Source organism: Rhinatrema bivittatum, chromosome 2 (assembly GCF_901001135.1).
Source record: "Rhinatrema bivittatum chromosome 2, aRhiBiv1.1, whole genome shotgun sequence".
Classification (NCBI taxonomy): Eukaryota; Metazoa; Chordata; class Amphibia; order Gymnophiona; family Rhinatrematidae; genus Rhinatrema; species Rhinatrema bivittatum.
Window position 1 is genome coordinate 393,181,214 of NC_042616.1, and position 17,960 is coordinate 393,199,173.

The window sequence follows — 17,960 nt, forward strand, 5'->3', positions numbered from 1 at the left end:
CTTCTTTCTTGGGCTGTGAGGACTGGAGGAAGAGGCTGCTGCAGCTGCCATATGTGCTCGGGGGGGGGAGCGAGTGAAAGAGTGAGCCAGAGTGTGTGTAAATGACAGCGAGCGAGCATAAGAACATAAGAAAATGCCATACTGGGTCAGACCAAGGGTCCATCAAGCCCAGCATCCTGTTTCCAACAGTGGCCAATCCAGACCTTAAAAACCTGGCAAGTACCCAAAAACTAAGTCTATTCCATGTTACCATTGCTAATGGCAGTGGCTATTCTCTAGGTGAACTTAATAGCAGGTAATGGACAGACTAGCAAAAAACTTGATTAAAAAAAGATAACCAGAACTGTACTCAACCAACTCTAAAAATTTAACTCACATAAGATTCTAGGTACCCCAAGCTAGGGACTGGATGAGCACACGATTACTGGCATGGTTAAAAAGGGAGAAAGAAGCTATTTTAGCCAAAAGATCTTCATTCAAAAATTGGAAGAAGGATCCAACAGAAGAAAATAGGATAATGCATAAACATTGGCAAGTAAAATGTAGACATTGATAAGACAGGCTAAGAGAGAATTTGAAAAGAAGTTGGCCATAGAGGCAAAAACTCACAGTAAAAACTTTTTAAAATATATCCGAAGCAGAAAACCTGTGAGTGAGTCAGTTGGACCGTTAGATGATAGAGGCGTTAAAGGGGCACTTAGAGAAGATAAGGCCATCGCGGAAAGATTAAATTATTTCTTTGCTTCGGTGTTTACTGAAAAGGATGTTGGGGAGGTATATGTATCGGAGAAGGTTTTCATGGGTAATGATTCAGATGGACTGAACCAAATCCCGGTGAACCTAGAAGATGTGGTAGACCTGATTGACAAACTGAAGAATAGTAAATCACCTGGATCAGATGGTATACACCCCAGAGTTCTGAAGGAACTAAAAAATGAAATTTCAGATCTATTATGGGTTGAAGCGCTGTGAACCTCTGCCCCTGGAAGATCGGGGGAAGGGTCGTTGGTTTCTCTTAAATCATGTCCTCCAGTAGTCGCGGTAGTGGGGACTCGCCCCATTTGTTAGCGAGTTTCTCTAGTTCGCTTCCGAACAGGAGGGATCCCTTGAAGGGCATCCTTGTGAGTCTCGATTTGGAAGACATGTCGGCCGACCAACTTTGGAGCCAGAGTTGCCTCCTGGCTGCCACGGTTGATGACACTCCTCTAACTGCGGTGCGCACCAGGTCGGAAGCAGCGTCCACGAGGAATGATACTGCTGGTTCCATGGCTTCTCCATGAGTGTTGCTCCTGGTTTGAGATAGACAGGCACGTGTCACCCACGGCGCAGCAGGCCGCTATCTGTAGAGACATAGCGGTGACATCAAATGACTGTTTGAGGATGGATTCCAGACGTCTGCTTGAGCATCTTTGAGTGCTGCACCTCCCTCCACTGGGATTGCCGAGACTGCGCAGAACATGGCATCCACTTTTGGGCATGTCAGAAGGTCTTTGGCTGCCGAGTCCAGAGGGTACATGGCTGTCAGGGCCCGTCCTCCTTTGAATGTGGACTCTGGTACAACCCATTCCAGGTCGATTAGCTGTTGGTCGGCTTGTAAGAGAGGAAAATGGTGGGAGGTCTGAAGGAGTCCCTCTAGCAGGGGGTTCGTCTTAGGTTCCCCCGAGGCACTTGTGCCCGGGATAGCAAGCTCCTTCAGGCTGTGGGTGACCAGGTCTGGAAGCTCGTCCTTGGTGAAGAAGCTCCTCATGGTCCGGTGAGGCTCTGTCCCCGGAGAGAGTTCCCCCTCCTCCAAGGGCTCCGATTGAGTTGTCCGTGTCCCCGTAAGTGGGACTTCTGGGCAGTGGATTCACCTCTCTGGGCCTAGAGGGGCCCGGGGCATAAAGGTCCTCTGATAGAGGCTGTGGCCGTGTTGCCGGGGGCTCCGTATGCATGTGAACGAAGGCATGCAGGCCTTTGAAGAATTCCACCCAGGAGATAGACACTGGGTCCAAGCTGAGAGGTGCTGTGTCCCTGGGGCGGTCCCGATTGAGGGGAGGTCCCGCTGTGGTTGGCTAGGTCCTGGTACTGGTTGAGGAGCTAAACCCCAGTCCTGACTGGTGTTGGGCCTGGGCTGGATCCCCCAGGGCCTCCTTGCACTGGATATACAGGGCGTTGGCCTCTTTGTGTTGTGCGGCTCTGATGTGGCATGCTGGGTAAAGGCCCTGAGCCTTGAGCTCCTTTTCTGGTGGTGCCATGGATGTAGGCACGTAAAATTTGTTATGCGCTCCAGCGCGTCGAAGATGTGCACATGGATTGTGTGCGCTCAGGGCGCATGGTACTTATGCATGCAAGGTTGTGCACACAGGTAATTTTGTGCGCACGGCACGCCTTTGAGCGCACGGATCGAGACAGCGGACAGGGCGGCGAACAGGGCCAAAATGGCGACTGCGACTATTCGGGCAATATGGCGCCCCCCCCCCCCCCCCCCCGGAGGGTCTCCACGTGGGAGGACCCTTGGATGTAACCAGGGCCTGGCCCTGCTAGGGCGGATCAACCCGGTGGCACAGGTCCCGGCCGGCGACCTGTGCAACTCCTCGAGCTTCGAAGACCAGAGGCTTTAAAGAAGATTTCTACTTTACCTTGTCTTCGGCACTTCCCAGTTTTGTTCCGGGCGGTCTCCAGCTGCGGGGGGAGAGGGCAAATACCTTCATCGCCGAGCTCTAGGTTGCACCCGCTGCCTCTCAGCCGCGCCCGAAATCGCCAAGGGTTGGCTGCCAGACCAAGGCTCACCTCCGAGAGATCACAGAAATCACCTCGGGAATTCTCAACTGAGGGAGGGACCAGAGGGTGTCACCGCAGGAGAGCGGGGCTCGTCTGTAGAGGTAAGATTTCTTCTTGTTTCTGGTTTTCTTCGTTAAATTTACTCTAACTCTGTGAGAGGGTGCAGGTAGTCCCTAACTGCTATGGAGACAGAAAATACTGAAGAGCTGCACTTCCTGCAGGAGTATAAGTACTAGGGCTGACGTCAGATTGAAATCTGATCCGTCTCTAACTGCTATCAGGAGTACACTATACCCATTGGTCCTGAGTCCATCTGCTACACGCTAGGAAAGCAAAGCTGATATCACAGTATATATACCCCCATGCAGTGACATCAGCCCACCAGTATTCACTGCAAAAGCCAACTGTGGACAAACTAACAAACTTGATTAATAACAGATAACCATTCCAGCACTCAGCCAACAGGGAAACACTGAGCTCAGAAAAGGTTTGTAATAACACTAATCTAGGGACTGGAGTAACACTTACCAGTAACCCCTGGAACACGCAGCCATGCTGGAGGACAATAGTACAAACATCTGACATTCAAGGGCGGGAAGGTAGATCCTCCTGCCCTTATTAAAGAAAAGGAAATTATCAGGTAAGTAGTAATTTCTTCTCTCTTAGCACGTGGACATGTGGATACAAAACCAGTGGGATGTAACAAAGCTACTTCCAAACAGGGCGGGAGGCTATTTGCAGTCCAATAAACACCGCATGCACAAAGGTGGTGACCTCGCAGTCCTGTACATCTAGACAGTAATGCCTGGAAAAGGTGTGTAAGGAGGACCATGTCACAGCTCAGCAAATGTCGATGGAAGACAATCTAACCTCCATCCACTGCCTGAGCCCTAATGGAACGAGCCCTAACCTGACTAGGCAACATCTGCTCAGCATCCATATACACGGCTGTGGCTACTTCCTTAATCCAGCAGGCTATCATAGCCCACAATGCCCACTTGCTCTGTTTACACCCACTGTGGAGAACAAACAGGAAACCAGTCTTCCTAAGAGGTTTAGAAACCTCCAAATAAGTCTCTTGACATCCAAGGGCCATAACAGGCAATCTTACTCCACATCTCCTTCCCTGTCCAGAGACGGCAGGAAAATTGACTGATTTAAGTGGAAATCCGAGACCACTTCTGGCAAAAATGAAGGAACAATACGCAGCTGTATTATTCCCGGAGTCACCAGTAGAAAGGTTTCCATGGAAGACAAGGCCTGCAGTTCAGAAACCCTTTGCGCCAAACAAATTACCACAAGAAACACCATATTTAAGATCAGTAACCTCAAGGAAAGGCTATGCATCGGTCGAAAAGTAGGGCCTGCCAAAAAATCCAAAACTAGATTAAGACTCCACAAAGGCACCAGCAACCGCAAGGGAGGATGAAGATGCTTAACTCCTTTTAAGAAGCAGGCCACATCTGGATAAGCAGACCTGGGTCCACCATTCACTTACATAGAAACATAGAAATGACAGCAGAAGAAGACCAAACAGCCCATCCAGTCTGCCCAGCAAGCTTTCGCACTTTTTTTTTCTCTCATATTTATCTGTTACTCTTGGCCCTTAGTAACCTTTTGGTTCTATTTCCCTTCCACCCCCGCCATTAATGTAGAGAGCAGTGTTGGAACTGCATCTAAGTGAAATATCTAGCTTACAGGCCGAACCGCCGAACTTAATAGCACCCTCAACATGCAAATGCATGTTGATGGACCTATTAGGTATTAGCGCACGATTCAGAAAGTAAAATGTGCAGCCAAACCGCACATTTTACTTTCAGAAATTAGCGCTTACCCAAAGGTAGGCACTAATTTCTTCCGGCACCGGGAAAGTACACAGAAAAGCAGTAGAAACTGCTTTTCTGTGCTCCCTCCGACTTAATATCATGGCGATATTAAGTCGGAGGTCCCGAAGAGTAAAAAAAGTTAAAAAACATTTTTTTTTTTAATTGGAAGTCGGCTGGCAGCTGTCGGGTTGAAAACCAGACCCTCAATTTTGCCGGCGTCCGGTTTCTGAGCCCATGGCTGTCAGCAGGCTCGAGAACAGATGCTGGCAAAATTGAGCGTCGGCTGTCAAACCCGCTGACAGCCGCTGCTCCTGTCAAAACGGAAGCGCTAGGGACGCACTAGTGTCCCTAGTGCCTCCTTTTCCCGTTTTTACCGCCGGGCCTAATTTAAATACTGAATCGCGTGCACCGTCTAGTGGCCGGTGCGCGCGTGGACTTTACTGAATCGGCCTGTCTATTAGTTAGGGATAGTAACTGCCACAATAAGCAAGCTACACCCATGTTTATTTGTTTACCCAGACTATGTAATTCAGTCTGGGTAAACAAGCAAGAGCCGCCACTTGTACCTTTAATGAATTAAAGGCCAACCCTTTACTCAATCTATCCTGCAAAAATTCCACAATGAGTAGGCTCTTAACTGAATGAGGAGGAACCACTCGATCTTTACACCAAGCCTCAAACACTCGCCAAATCTGCACATAGGCTAAGGAAGTGGAGAACTTTCTTGCTCATAGCAAGGGGGCAATCACCACAGCAGAATATCCACATTTCAGCCCCTCTCAAGGGCCATACCGTAAGACAAAATCGAGTTGGATCTTCATGAAGAACCTGCCAAAGCAGATTCCTGTGAGCTGGAATTCGGAGAGGAGAGTCCGCTAGGAGCCTTTGCAAATCTGCATACCAGTCTTCTGGGCCAATCTGTTGCCACGAGAAGCACCATCCCCATGTGACTCTCTATCTTCCAAATTATTCTGCCTAACATATGCCACGGGGGAAAGGCATACAGTCGCTTGTCCTCCAGCCACTCCTGTGTGAGGGCCTCAATGCCCAAGGACTTCTGTCTCCTGCAACTGAAGAAGCGAGGAACCTTTGCATTGCGAGAAGTCGCCAACAGGTCCAGAAATAGAAGGCCCACACCGATCCCATTCTCTGGATCTAGATTCTGTCTGCTGAGAAAGTCGGCTTTTACATTGTCTTTTCCCGCAGTGTGCGAGACTGAGATCTCCTGAAGATGCACTTCTGCCCATTCCATAAGTTCGACTATTTCCTGCGACCTTGCTGGCTTTTGGTTCCTCCCTGCCAACTGATGTAAGCCACTGTCATAGCACTGTCCGACATTATCCGGAGCACTCGACCCTGCAATCGGTCGCCAAATCGCAAGCATGCCAACTGGGCTTCTAGCAAATTGATGCTCCAAAGAGACTCTTCTGTACTCCAGGGCCCTTGCGCTATCAGCTCCTGACAGTGAACTCCCCAACCCTGGAGGCTCGCATCTGTGGTGAGTTCTAGCCAATTTGGTGATCTTAGGGAAACCCCTTTTCTTAGATGATCCACTTGTAATCACTTCTGCAGTTGAGAGCAGACCATCGGTAGGTGGAGCCGAATCAAATAGTCCTGAGACCGTGGGTTCCAAAGAGACAGCAGAGTGCGCTAAAGAGAACACGCATGCACCCTCACCCACGGCACCACCTGCAGGGCTGCCGCCATCAAGCCAAGTACCTGTAGATAAGACCCCACTGTCAGACATACTGTGTTTGTCAATAGACACACCTGCACTATCAGCTTCAGAATGCAGCCCTCCAGCAGGAACACCCTGCCCTGCTTTCTGTCGAACCGATCACAAACATAGTCCAGTGACTGTGATGGTCAACAATTGCTCTTGGCCAGGTTCACTACCCAACCTAGTTCCTGCAACAAGGAAGTCACCCTGCACAAGACACGAAGGCTCTCTTCCAGACTCTTGGCCTGAATCAGCCAATCATCTAAGTATAGGTGTACCAGAATCCCATCCTCTTCCAGCTTTGCTGTCACCACCACCATAATCTTGGAAAAAAGTTCTGGGCACAGTGACCAAACCAAAAGGTAGCACTCAAAACTGGTAATGGCTCCCCAAAATCGCAAAATGCAGAAATCACTGGTGCTCTAGCTGGTTAGGAATATGAAGGTACGCCTCGGACAAGTCCAGATCCTTTTGACCCCTTTGACATCTAGGTTAGAGAAAAAACAGCCCTCCTTCTTGGGCACAACTAAATAAATGGAGTAATCGGTCCGTATTTTATTGAGACGTGGGCACTGGAACCACAGCCTGCAGGATGAGGAGTCTTGATAATGTCTCTTCTGCAGAGAGCTGCAGGGAGACACCATGAAAACATCTTGAGGAACATTGTGAAAATCCAGCGCATAGCCATCTCTTATTACCTCCAGAACCCAAAGATCTGATGCGATCTCAACCCACCTCCAATAAAAAAAAAAGAAAGGTGACTTCCTATCTCCTGTTCCCAGGGGTGGGTAGGCAAACCTTCATTGGGAGGCTCGGGGTACTCAACCACCCAAGTCTGCACCCCATCTGGGCTGCCTGGGATGAAAAGACTGAGAGCTACATAAAGGTTGAGTCCTCTGTAGGATCAAAAACATCTGAACCCCCTTTTATAACGTCTCGTGCTGAAGGAGTGCGGCACCAGTTTCTTATCCTCTGGTAACCGAGGACTCACCCCACTTATTGGCCATTTTCTCCAGCTTGCTCCCAAATAAGAGCGAGCCTTTAAATGGTAACTTCATAAGGTTAGCCTTCGAGGTTGTATCGGCTGATCAATTTCTCAGCCATAACTGACACCTAGCCGCTATTACTGAAGCCACTTCTCCAACCGAAGTGCAAACCAAATCGCAGCCCGCATCTGCCAAAAAGGCGGCTGCTGGTTCCATCACTGCCCTGGAATTCACACCAGATTCATTGAACTCCTGAGAAAGAAGTAAACAGCGAGCCACCAGGAAACAACAGGAAGCTATCTGCAAATTCATTGCCATTGCTTTAAAAGCCTGCTTAAGGATAGCCTCAATTCTCCTATTCCTGTGTATCTTTCAAGACCGCTCCCCCTTCTTCAGGGATAGTCGTCCGCTTGGTAATGGCAGACACAAGCACATCCACCTTCGGAAAATGCAATTGCTCTCTCGTAGCTGGATCCAAGGGGTACAGTCCTTCCAAGACTCATCCCCCTTAAATATTAGCTTCCTGGGCATCCCATTCAAGTTCAATCAATTCTTGAATGGCCTCCATAATAAGGAAGCAAAAAAAAGAGGCTTTAAGCTAAGAAATCAAATTGGGATCTTTCTTTGGCTCAGACATGGATTCAGCCTCTGGAACTCCCAGCATAGTCAACGTCTGGGAAATCCGAGCCGGTAACTCCTCTCTATGAAAGAAACGCAACATAGTTCTATATGGCTCCAATCCCTGAGGAATTTCCCCACCGTCCAGGGAGGAAGGATCGGCTTCATCATCCGTGCCATCTGGTTCCCTATCGGGGAGACCCGCAGCAGATCTAGGCTTACTCCGACGCTTATCCGCAGCCTGCGATCCTGACCTGTCAAGATTGGCCGGGGCCGAGGACTGCACCTGAACAAAGTCCTTGAAAAAGTTCTATCCAATAAAAGCCAGAGGGATCCATGCCAAAACCAGGGGGCATTGGACCTGTGCCCACCGAACTACCTTCCCCCACTGACGAAGCAGTTAGGGGAGTCCCAAAATCAGGCGACACCTCTGGCAGCTCTCTTTCCATTCCTGCACCAGGCTGAGAAAAACCGGGCTTAGTAAAATCAGACGGAGGCAATTCTCCCTGAGCCTCCAAACAGCACTGACACAGAGGGAACGCCAGGCTGGGATGCCCGAATATGACAAGTAACACATAGGGCAAGGTGCTTATGCTTCTTTGCTATGGGCGCCATCAATCGGTCAACACGCCCTAACAAGCATCTGAAAATAATGCGCCCAGCTGTGTTCGCGCTGCAAAAACTAGGCACCCAAAATTTAAGCTTCCAAAATTTAGGGGCTCAACATTGTGCCTTGATAGCGCACAAACTGAGCTCCAACCAATGCGATCAGATAGTGCACACAAATAAGTGTGTGCATGTTTGTGCTTGCACAACTGAGCGCCCTGGTAGGCGCCCAACCTGGATGCACAGCTGGACGCACAGCCAGATGCACAAGTACGAACCAATGGAACTGAAGAGGGCAGCCTTGTGCACTGAAAGATAGGTGAAAACACCACGGCGGCCTACCATGCAGCTAACAAGACAAGCCTGAGAGCGGGACCTAGCCAAAAAAGGCTGGTCAACCTGCTCGCTTAAGCTCCCCTGGTGGTGGGAACAACTGTCAAATCAGCATGCCGAACCCAGAGACCGGGGGAGAGGGAATAAGAGGAAAAGAGGAATTCCTACCCCCCCCCCCCCCTTTTTTTTAGCTCAGCCCGTCCCAGCTGAGTACAAGGTTGGTCTCTGGCTGTGGAAGGAGAGGGCAAGGACCTTCACCGCCACGCTCAGTCCCCTGCACTCACTTGCCTTTCAGCCGTTTTGGGTTTTTTTGGGTTTTTTTATAGCTAAGTCTATGCTGGTGGAAAGAACAGCTACTGGACCAAGGCACTCATCTGAGGGAAAGATCCAAAGAAATCACCTCAGGAATTCTCAAGTGAGGGAGGGACCATACGGTATGAGCACAGGAGAACGGGGCAACTAATTTTCCTTCTTCTTTTCTCCTTTAAAATTTTTAAGCTATCCCCAGTAGGGAGAAGCACATCCACCATCTGCTGGAGATGGAGAATAGTGGCAGGCTGATGTCACTGCAGGGGTATATATACTGTGATGTCAGCTTTGCTCCACCTCCATCTGCTGGTAGAGGTGTGTAACTCACTGGTTTTGGATCCATCTGTCCGTCAGCTAAGAAAATGGCGATTTTAGGTTGCACAGAGCATGGTACCCAGAGATGACCTCCATTCAACTGCCTCTAGCTCTCCAACCAATGGAGATCCAGGTGAAAAATTTAGTTTGGTTTTGTTTGAGAGCCTAAAAAACATCTTTGCAAAATTTTGTTCTATTTGGAGGAGGTTGAGCGTGGACCCCCTGGTCCACTTGGTATGGAATGACCCCTCTTACCTTTTCAGCTCCTTTTTTAGAAAACCATAATGGCCTCTTTTTTGTCTTTCCTTTATTTACTTTCCTAATAAAAAGGTTAGATGACTTTATAATATCTCCTTTTAGTTTTGCCCACTTCAACTTCCCTTAGATTTCCCCATCCTGCTAAGGATTTCTTGATGTATTCTCCCATTTTAACAAAAAGTTAGTTTTCCTAACATCTAGGACCCTTGCTTTTGTGGCATTTAGTTATTTATTTATTTATTGGTTTTTATATACCGCCACTCATCAGAGATATCGTGTCAGTGTACAGAGAACGAATAACATATGCCGTAGCATTATACATGGAACAAGGTAAAAATAGTTGAACTAATACAAAAAGTAACTAAACCTCAAAACAATGATATAATTTAAAGGCAAACCTTATACGGTAATAATTATAAAACTTAGGTTGACGGAGAAACATAGGGAAGCTGGGCAGGAAAAGGAAAATATAAATTTGGGATTGAAAGGCAATAAAAGGCGTTGCATTTTCGAGAAAGCATAAGAGCGGAGAAACAGGCACAGATAAAACCGCGTAGCAGTTGCATAGAGGATTAATTAGGGTACAAGGATAGAACGGATGAGCATGGAGGGGGAGACACATTAAAGACAATAATTATTATGAAATGGGGGAGAGGCAGATGAAGGTTGTAGCGGTTGTAGAGGAGCATGTGGGGATCATGTGTAGGCTTGAGTGAATAACCATGTCTTGAGTTTTTGTTTGAATATCTTAGGGGATAGTTCAAGATGTAATTCGGTAGGCATGGAATTCCATAACGTTGGGCCAGCTAGGGAAAGGGCACGGGCTTTAGTAGATGCATAATTAAATAATTTTGGTGAAGGAGTTTGCAGAGTGGCTATGTAAGGATTTCTAGTAGGTCTGTTAGAAGTATGAAATTGTAAAGAATTAGTGAGCCAGTTCATTTCTGGATTGTGGAGGGCTTTGTGGATGAGTGATAGTGTCTTGTATTGTATGCGAGAGTGAATGGGGAGCCAGTTTAATTCCTTTAAAATAGGGGTAATGTGTTTCTTTGAGGTGGTGTTGGTGAGGATACGAGCTGCAGTATTCTGCAGTATTTGTAACGGTTGGATGGAGTTTTTGGGTAGGCCCAATAGAAGTGCGTTACAGTAGTCAATTTTAGAAAAGACCATGGCTTGTAAAACAGTACGGAAGTCAGAAAAGTGTAGTAGAGGTTTAAGGGGGTCATTTTTCAAAATGCGGTAAGGCGTTATCGCATGCGTTAAGGGCTTATCGCATGCAGCTCCATCACTGCTCTCTACATTAATGGTGGGGGTGGAAGGGAAATAGAACCAAAGAGCTAAGAGAAACAGATAAGTATGAGAAAAAAAATGTGTGAAGCTTGCTGGGCAGACTGGATGGGCCGTTTGGTCTTCTTCTACAGTCATTTCTATGTTTCTATATTTGTATCCCTATGGTAGGCCCACCTAGTAAGTCGAGGTGGGGTTTAGGTAAGAGTGTAGGGGGTTAGGGGCCATTTTGACATTCTACGTGACACCTACGAACAGAACAGTGGTCTCTTGTGAAGATTTGCTGGCCTTCGGAGTGAGGAAACTCACTCCAAGATGAGATTTGGGCAATGTTTGCCCAAATCTCATCTTGGAGTGAGTTTCCTCACTCCGAAGGCCAGCAAATCTTCACAAGAGACCACTGTTCTGTTCGTAGGTGTCACGTAGAATGTCAAAGTGGCCCCTAACCCCCTACACTCTTACCTAAACCCCACCTCGGCTTACTAGGTGGGCCTACCATAGGGATACAAATGGGCCATGCTATTATGGCCAGTCTCTCTCTCTCTCTCACAACAATGGTCCCCTGGTGGTTGAATGAAGGAAATACAACAGGTCTGGCACTTATTGCAGAATCTGAAAAGAGTATCGCAATTTGCACTAACTTAGCTCTTCGCACAGGTAATTAGTGCAAATTGCGATAAAACACGCCCCTTTTGCTATCGCATGCGGTACTTACCGCATTTTGATAAATCCACCCCTGAGCTTTTTTGAGTGTGTGGATCTTGAAAAAACATTCTTTGAGTATTGCATTAATATATTTAAAGAATGACATATATAGTTAAAGACATACAAATAGTTAAAGAATGACAGCTTTATCAAAAAGAATTAATAGAACAAATGGTGTGGTAATAATCCCTCCCTCCCACCTGTGTGCCAGGCTGCTTCTAGGGCAGGGGTCGGGAACCCATGGCTCGCGAGCCATATATGGCTCTTTTGAGGGCTGCATCTGGCTCGCAGACAAGTGTTGCCATACTTCGCGGTTCCCCGCTGACCCAGCTGCTCCCCGGTCCTCCGCCGCCCGGGCTTAAAATGCTGTCAGCCCGGGCGGAACGCGGCAGGACAGCTGGAGTCAGCGGCACCGGCGTGCTCTCTTCTTCCCCCCCTCCCCGCGGCCCGGAAGAGGAAGTGGAGAGCATCGGGTGCCTGCGCGGGAAGAAGAGACCACACTAGCGTGGTCTCTTCTTCCGCGCAGGCACCCGATGCTCACCACTTCCTCTTCCGGGCCGCGGGGGGGAGGAGAAGAGAGCACGCCGACTGGAGTCATCCGGGTGCCTGCGCGGGAGTCATCGGGTGTCAGCCGGGTGCCAGCGCTGGAGTCATCGGGTGCCTGCGCGGGTCTTCCCGCGCAGGCACCCGATGCTCTCCACTTCCTCTTCCGGGCCGCGGGAAGAAGAGAGCACGCCGGTGCTCTCTTCTTCCCGCGGCCCGGAAGAGGAAGTGGAGAGCATCGGGTGCCTGCGCGGGAAGACCCGCGCAGGCACGCTAGTGTCCGACGGGAAGAAGACTGCAGCGCGGCTCGGAGGAAAATGAAAATCTTCAACCGCGGCCGATGGGACTCCGCCTTCGCCTCCGCGAGGGCTGAAAATGAAGGAGGTTAGCGTTGGGAGGTGGCTGCTGCTGCCGCGAGTTCGGGGGGGGGAAGGGGGAGAGAGAGAGTGAATGAATGAGCGAGCAAGCATGTGTGTTTGAGATCCTGTGTGTGTGAGTGAGAGATTGCATGTATGTGAATGATTGAGAGCCTGTATATGTGAAAGAGAGTATGTCTGTGATTGAGATCCTGCCTGTGAGAGAGAGAGCATGAATGTAAGTTTACCATTGGGAACCTGTATGTGTAAGTTTGTAATTGAAAACCTGTTTGTTTGAAAGAGTATGTGTGTATGATTGAGATCCTTTGTGTGTGAGAGAGATCATGTGTATGTATGATTAAGAGCCTGTGTGTATAAGTAAGAGAGAGATCATGTGTGTCTGTGTCTGATTGACAGCTGGTTTAGGTGATGGAGCATGTGAGTATGTGATTGAGAGCCTGTGTTTAAATGAGAGAGAGAGACCATGTGTGTCTGTGTGATTGAGAGCTGATTTAGGTGAGGGAGCATGTGAGTATGTGATTGAGAGCCTGTGTTTAAATGAGAGAGAGAGACCATGTGTGTATGTGTGTGATTGAGAGCTGATTTAGGTGAGGGAGCATGTGAGTATGTGATTGAGAGCCTGTGTGTAAATGAGAGAAAGAGAGGACATGTTTGTAAGCATGTGAATGAGAGTCTGTGTGTGAGAGAAAAAGACAGCATGTATTTATGTGATTGAAAGCCTGTGTGTGTGTAAGCGTGAAAAGATAGACAGCATGTGTGTAAATGTGTAATTAAGAGCCTATATAAGTGAGAGAGAAAAAACATTTGTATATGTGAGTGACTGAGAGCATGTGTGTATAGGTGTGTCATTGAGAGCCAGTGTGAGAGAGAGCGCTGGTATGTGACTGAGAGAGGAGAAAGTTCCAAGCAAACCACCCCACCTCCCGCTAATTCAGAACAATCTCAGGACACCTGGATATCAAACGTTCCCAGGTATGCAGAGCAAAAAAATTTTTGTATCCTTATTATTTTTCATTACTGGATCTTTGTGTCTGCTATTTTGAAATATTTTGTTGGTATCTGGAAATGTTTTATATGAGTTTTTAATTATTGGATAATCCACTCATCAGCTGTTTCGAAATATGTTCTTTTTGTTAGTACAGTTTTACTGCTGATGATTTTATATTTCTTGATTTGTTTTATAAGGATGTGTGATGTTTCTTTTTTCCTTTGTTACACTGCATACAGAGACTCTGGCTTGTTGCAGTTTCCAATTCAGTTTTTGTCTGCATGCTTCTTGTTATGCGTTTTGGTCTCTTTATTCTATGTTAGGTGAGGGACAGCACGTGATTCAGGTGAGGTTTTCTGCTGGCGTGTAGTTTCTGTGTAGGACTCTATAGCAGCCTGACTTGGTCCGTTTTCCTAATAGGAGATGTATTGGTGTCTTAAGGCCTGGTGTAATATTTTCAGAGACTTATTGTACTTTAAAAGTGTGATCTTACATAAAATGCACACATTTGCTTGTATTTAGTTTTAAACATATTGTATGGCTCTCATGGAATTACATTTTAAAATATGTGGCGTTTATGGCTCTCTCAGCCAAAAAGGTTCCTGACCCCTGTTCTAGGGATATGTTTGTTTCTTTGGTTTGGCTTAATTTTTGCTTAGTCATAACTTAGACACTTAAGTTTATTTATTAACTTTCTATAGTAGTTCTAATCAGTTAGTTTACCCTATGATACAGTTCTCTTTTAACTTTTGCAGCCAAGGAATTTCAAAACTAGCCAGGCTGTCAGACAGGATGCTGAGCTTGGTAGACCTTGGTCTGACCCAGCATGGCATTTCTTATGTTCCTTAGATTGATTTTTCCCTGCAAAATAAACTGCCTTCACCCATCACAGAAGTCAGTTTTCAGTACCAGTTGCAAGGGTGTTCAGCTGCCCTAGGCGATGACATCATGACAACATCATATTCCTTCATATTCCCCTCCCCTCAGTCACAGTGCCCGCGTTGCCAGAGCTCCCTTACCTTCGCGTTAAAAAGAATATCACCCTCATGTCCAGCAACGGCACCCTAGGCGACTGCCTAGTCCACCTAATGCCTCGCACCGGCCCTACCGGTTTTGAAAGACTTCTATACCGTATATCAATTTTGATATGAACGCTAAAAGCAAAACTACTGCATTTTCTTCACAATAGTATCATAATGAACAAGAAATCTGTATCTATGGGTATACTTATTTCTTAAGGTAAAGTTAAAAATCAAAGACATTCTAGTTTTTTGGGGATCAGCTGAGTCTGGGGTATGCTGCTGTAGTTCTCAAACTTTTTATGTGGAGCTTCACTACAATCCTTTCAACATCCCAGGACCCACCTCCCTCTCTTATCTACTCCTCTTATGATATCATCATTTGTATCTATATACCTTTTCATTCACTTACTCCCCCCCCCCTTGCTTCAGAACTACTACTATAAGCTGCATTAAATAAAACCTGCCAAGCACTGATAGATTTTTACACCGTCAATAGTTTGCTAACTGTAAATACAATCTTCCTGCAGCAAATGAATTGGGCTATTCTCAGTCCTATTATCTCGATGGAGTTTACAGAATAAGGCCAAAAGAAGAGTCTTTTTTAAAACCTGCCATTTTTTGCATCTTTATTTTCTAGTCGGTAGGGAACCAGTTTTGCATTAAAGAAAATATAATTAGTCCCCTACAGCTTATTTTGTACGCCAAAGAGTTAACATACAGCCCTGTAAGTCACGAGCTCATTTGTATAGCGACTCTTTATTCACTCTGTCCACTTACAATTTTTTTTTTTAATCCACAAACTTAAAAGCTAACAGCACAAGCACAGACACCCGCATTTCTATCATTACCCTGCACGGAAATAATGCAAAGAGCACGAGACCCCCCTTCTCACAGGTCTGCATAGTTGCATTTTTTAATACCATAGAAAGAAAGAGCGATCGGAAACCCAAGTCGGGTCCCGACCTCGATCGAGTCTTTGCTGCACTCAGCACGAGCAGCAGCGAGAACCACCCCCGGGGTAGAAGAGAAAACTGCAGCTCTAACTCTTACCACCTTCCTGCAGTTCCGGCGTCTGGCACGGCTGTACTTTTATCCTTGCAGTTTCTGTTCCTCCTTCCTGCCACACGAGAGCCCAATTTCCGGAAATTATCCAGACCAAAACTCTCCCGCCCCCCGGAGAAAATGCCTTCTGCATATACTACTAGGCACTCCCCTCAAAAAGCCCGATTCTACAAGCTGCCGATTACTCGATCATGTGGCCAGAGACTGGCTAAGTCTATGCAGGGGTGGCTAACTCTGGTCCTTGAGAGCCACAAACAGGTCTGGGTTTTCAGACTATCCACAATGAATATGCATGAAGTAGATTTGCACACAGTGGAGGCAAGAGTATTCAGGGAACCTGACAAAAATAAAGAGCAGATGCACCTAAAGGAGTTTGGTTTTTTTTTACATTTAGGATGGGGGTTAGGAGCTTAGTTTACTTGCCATGGTTATTTTTGCAAAACAGCCCTGACAGAAAAAAGTCACACCACAGTGCTTTTCCCTAGTATTCAGCACACCCTGAAACTTTGCCAGATGCCAAAAATATTTTCAGCCCAATTGGTCACCCAATCTAGCCCAAAAGTAGCCCAAAATTCAAAAGTTGTGAAAATAGTTTTTATTCTGCATGTTAGTACACAAATTCCTGCATTGTCTGTATACAAGTTTACAACATTTAACAATATATTAAAAAAAAGTAAAAAACGATTGATAGAAAAGTGTAAAATGGGGAGCTCTTTGGCGATCAACCAAGATGGCCGCATAGGCACTGAGTTTGGCAACCTGATCATCTTTTTTGTCAATTTCCCCTTGGTAAAATTATATATTCAAAGAGTTCTGTGGCTGCTTTTTTGATTTTACTATCTGGATTGGATGGCTTCCAAAACTGCCGACCTCAAGCAGTTTTCTTTCTCCCGACACGCTACCCATTTCTCCGGGCCTGACAGTGGGCTGGCCGAAGATCCCCCTGCAAACTTGGTCATGGACAACGCGTCTGCAGCAACCCCGTCAGCTTCTGACTTTACAGAACTCCTGACAAGAGAAGAGCTGAGGGGCTGGTTCATGGAGTTAAGGTCAGATCTTAAGCAGCAGAAAAAAGAGCTGCTCGAATCTATATCTGAAATAAGGGAGGACTTGTCAGCGTTGGGTAACTGTGTTGATGAATTAGAAACACAGATGGCAATACAGAAGTATTACAAATTCTTTCAGAGCAGCAGAAACTCGTTTCTACTGATATGGCTACCCTAGCAGAAAAACTAGAGGACATCGAGAACCGCTCCAGACGCTGCAATTTAAGGATAAAGGGAATCCCTGAATCTGATACCTATAAAGATGCAGCATTAGTGGCAAAAAACATTTGCACTTATATCCTCTCATTTCAGACCAATACAGAGGGACTGGATGGCAGCCATCTTAACCCAGTTAAGACTGAGCGGGCGCACAGAGCCCTAGGCTCTAGATCTGATAATAAGACTCGGGATATTGTACTCTGCCTACACAGTTATGCTCGAAAGTCACTAATTTTTTAACTGGCAAGGAAGCGCCTTCTACTCTCTGCAAATGTTTCGAGATGGGAGATGTTACCAAAGCATTGCTGGATGCTCATCTCCGGTACAGATGGACCTTACCTTTTGGTCTGCTTTTCGTGGTCAAGGGAATCACGTACAGAGTGAAAACAGTGTCAAAAGCGGTAGTCGCCTTCAAACAAGCCAATATCTCACCTTTGCAGTCCCAAAGATGGTGGCCAAGGTGGCAAAGGTGAATAACATCCCAAAATGGCATCGCGCAGGCAAAGGTGGAAGGAGACTACGCAGGCAATTGGAGACCTCCTGCTCTGCTAGGGATGATGGAAGATATGAGCTTTCTGCAGCGGCAGTTTGTCAAGGTGGACTATTTTTGGAGTCCTGAATTTTTTCTCTCTCCGCATGAACTTTAATTGTTTATATGCTTGATTATACCCTTTTAGTCTTCTTGCACCATGTTTTGAAAGCCTTTTCTACTGTGGCCAACATTTAGTATGTGGGGAAATTGTTTTGGTTAACTTTAGTTAGTGTCTCATGTGAAGGGTCAGGGGCCCTGGCTCTTTTCTTAAATTGCTCAGTCACTAACGTCCCCCAGGAGTTGGTGGATCTACCAGGGGGTTGAGGTAGTTCAAATACAGAATTCTTTTTGGGGTGGGTATTTATGTTATATTTGTGTTATTTTTATGTGGCTAGAGAGGACTGCTCATACTCATTTTATGGAGCATTCAGGCACAACACATAATCTT

The 17,960-nt window shown here is 46.8% G+C and overlaps 1 protein-coding gene across 2 annotated transcripts in view; it reads right to left on the reverse strand.

Annotated features, from left to right (window-relative positions):
* The window catches only part of CMBL (carboxymethylenebutenolidase homolog), an 83,708-nt gene extending 67,851 nt beyond the window's left edge, over positions 1–15,857 (reverse strand). Inside the window, exon 1 of one of the 2 annotated variants that reach the window (XM_029590036.1) lies at positions 15,704–15,857. The gene's annotated coding sequence lies outside the window, so the exon portion shown is untranslated. The remainder of the gene's footprint in view (positions 1–15,703) is intronic. The other variant, XM_029590035.1, reaches the window with a different exon arrangement.
* Between the last annotated feature and the right edge of the window lie 2,103 nt (positions 15,858–17,960).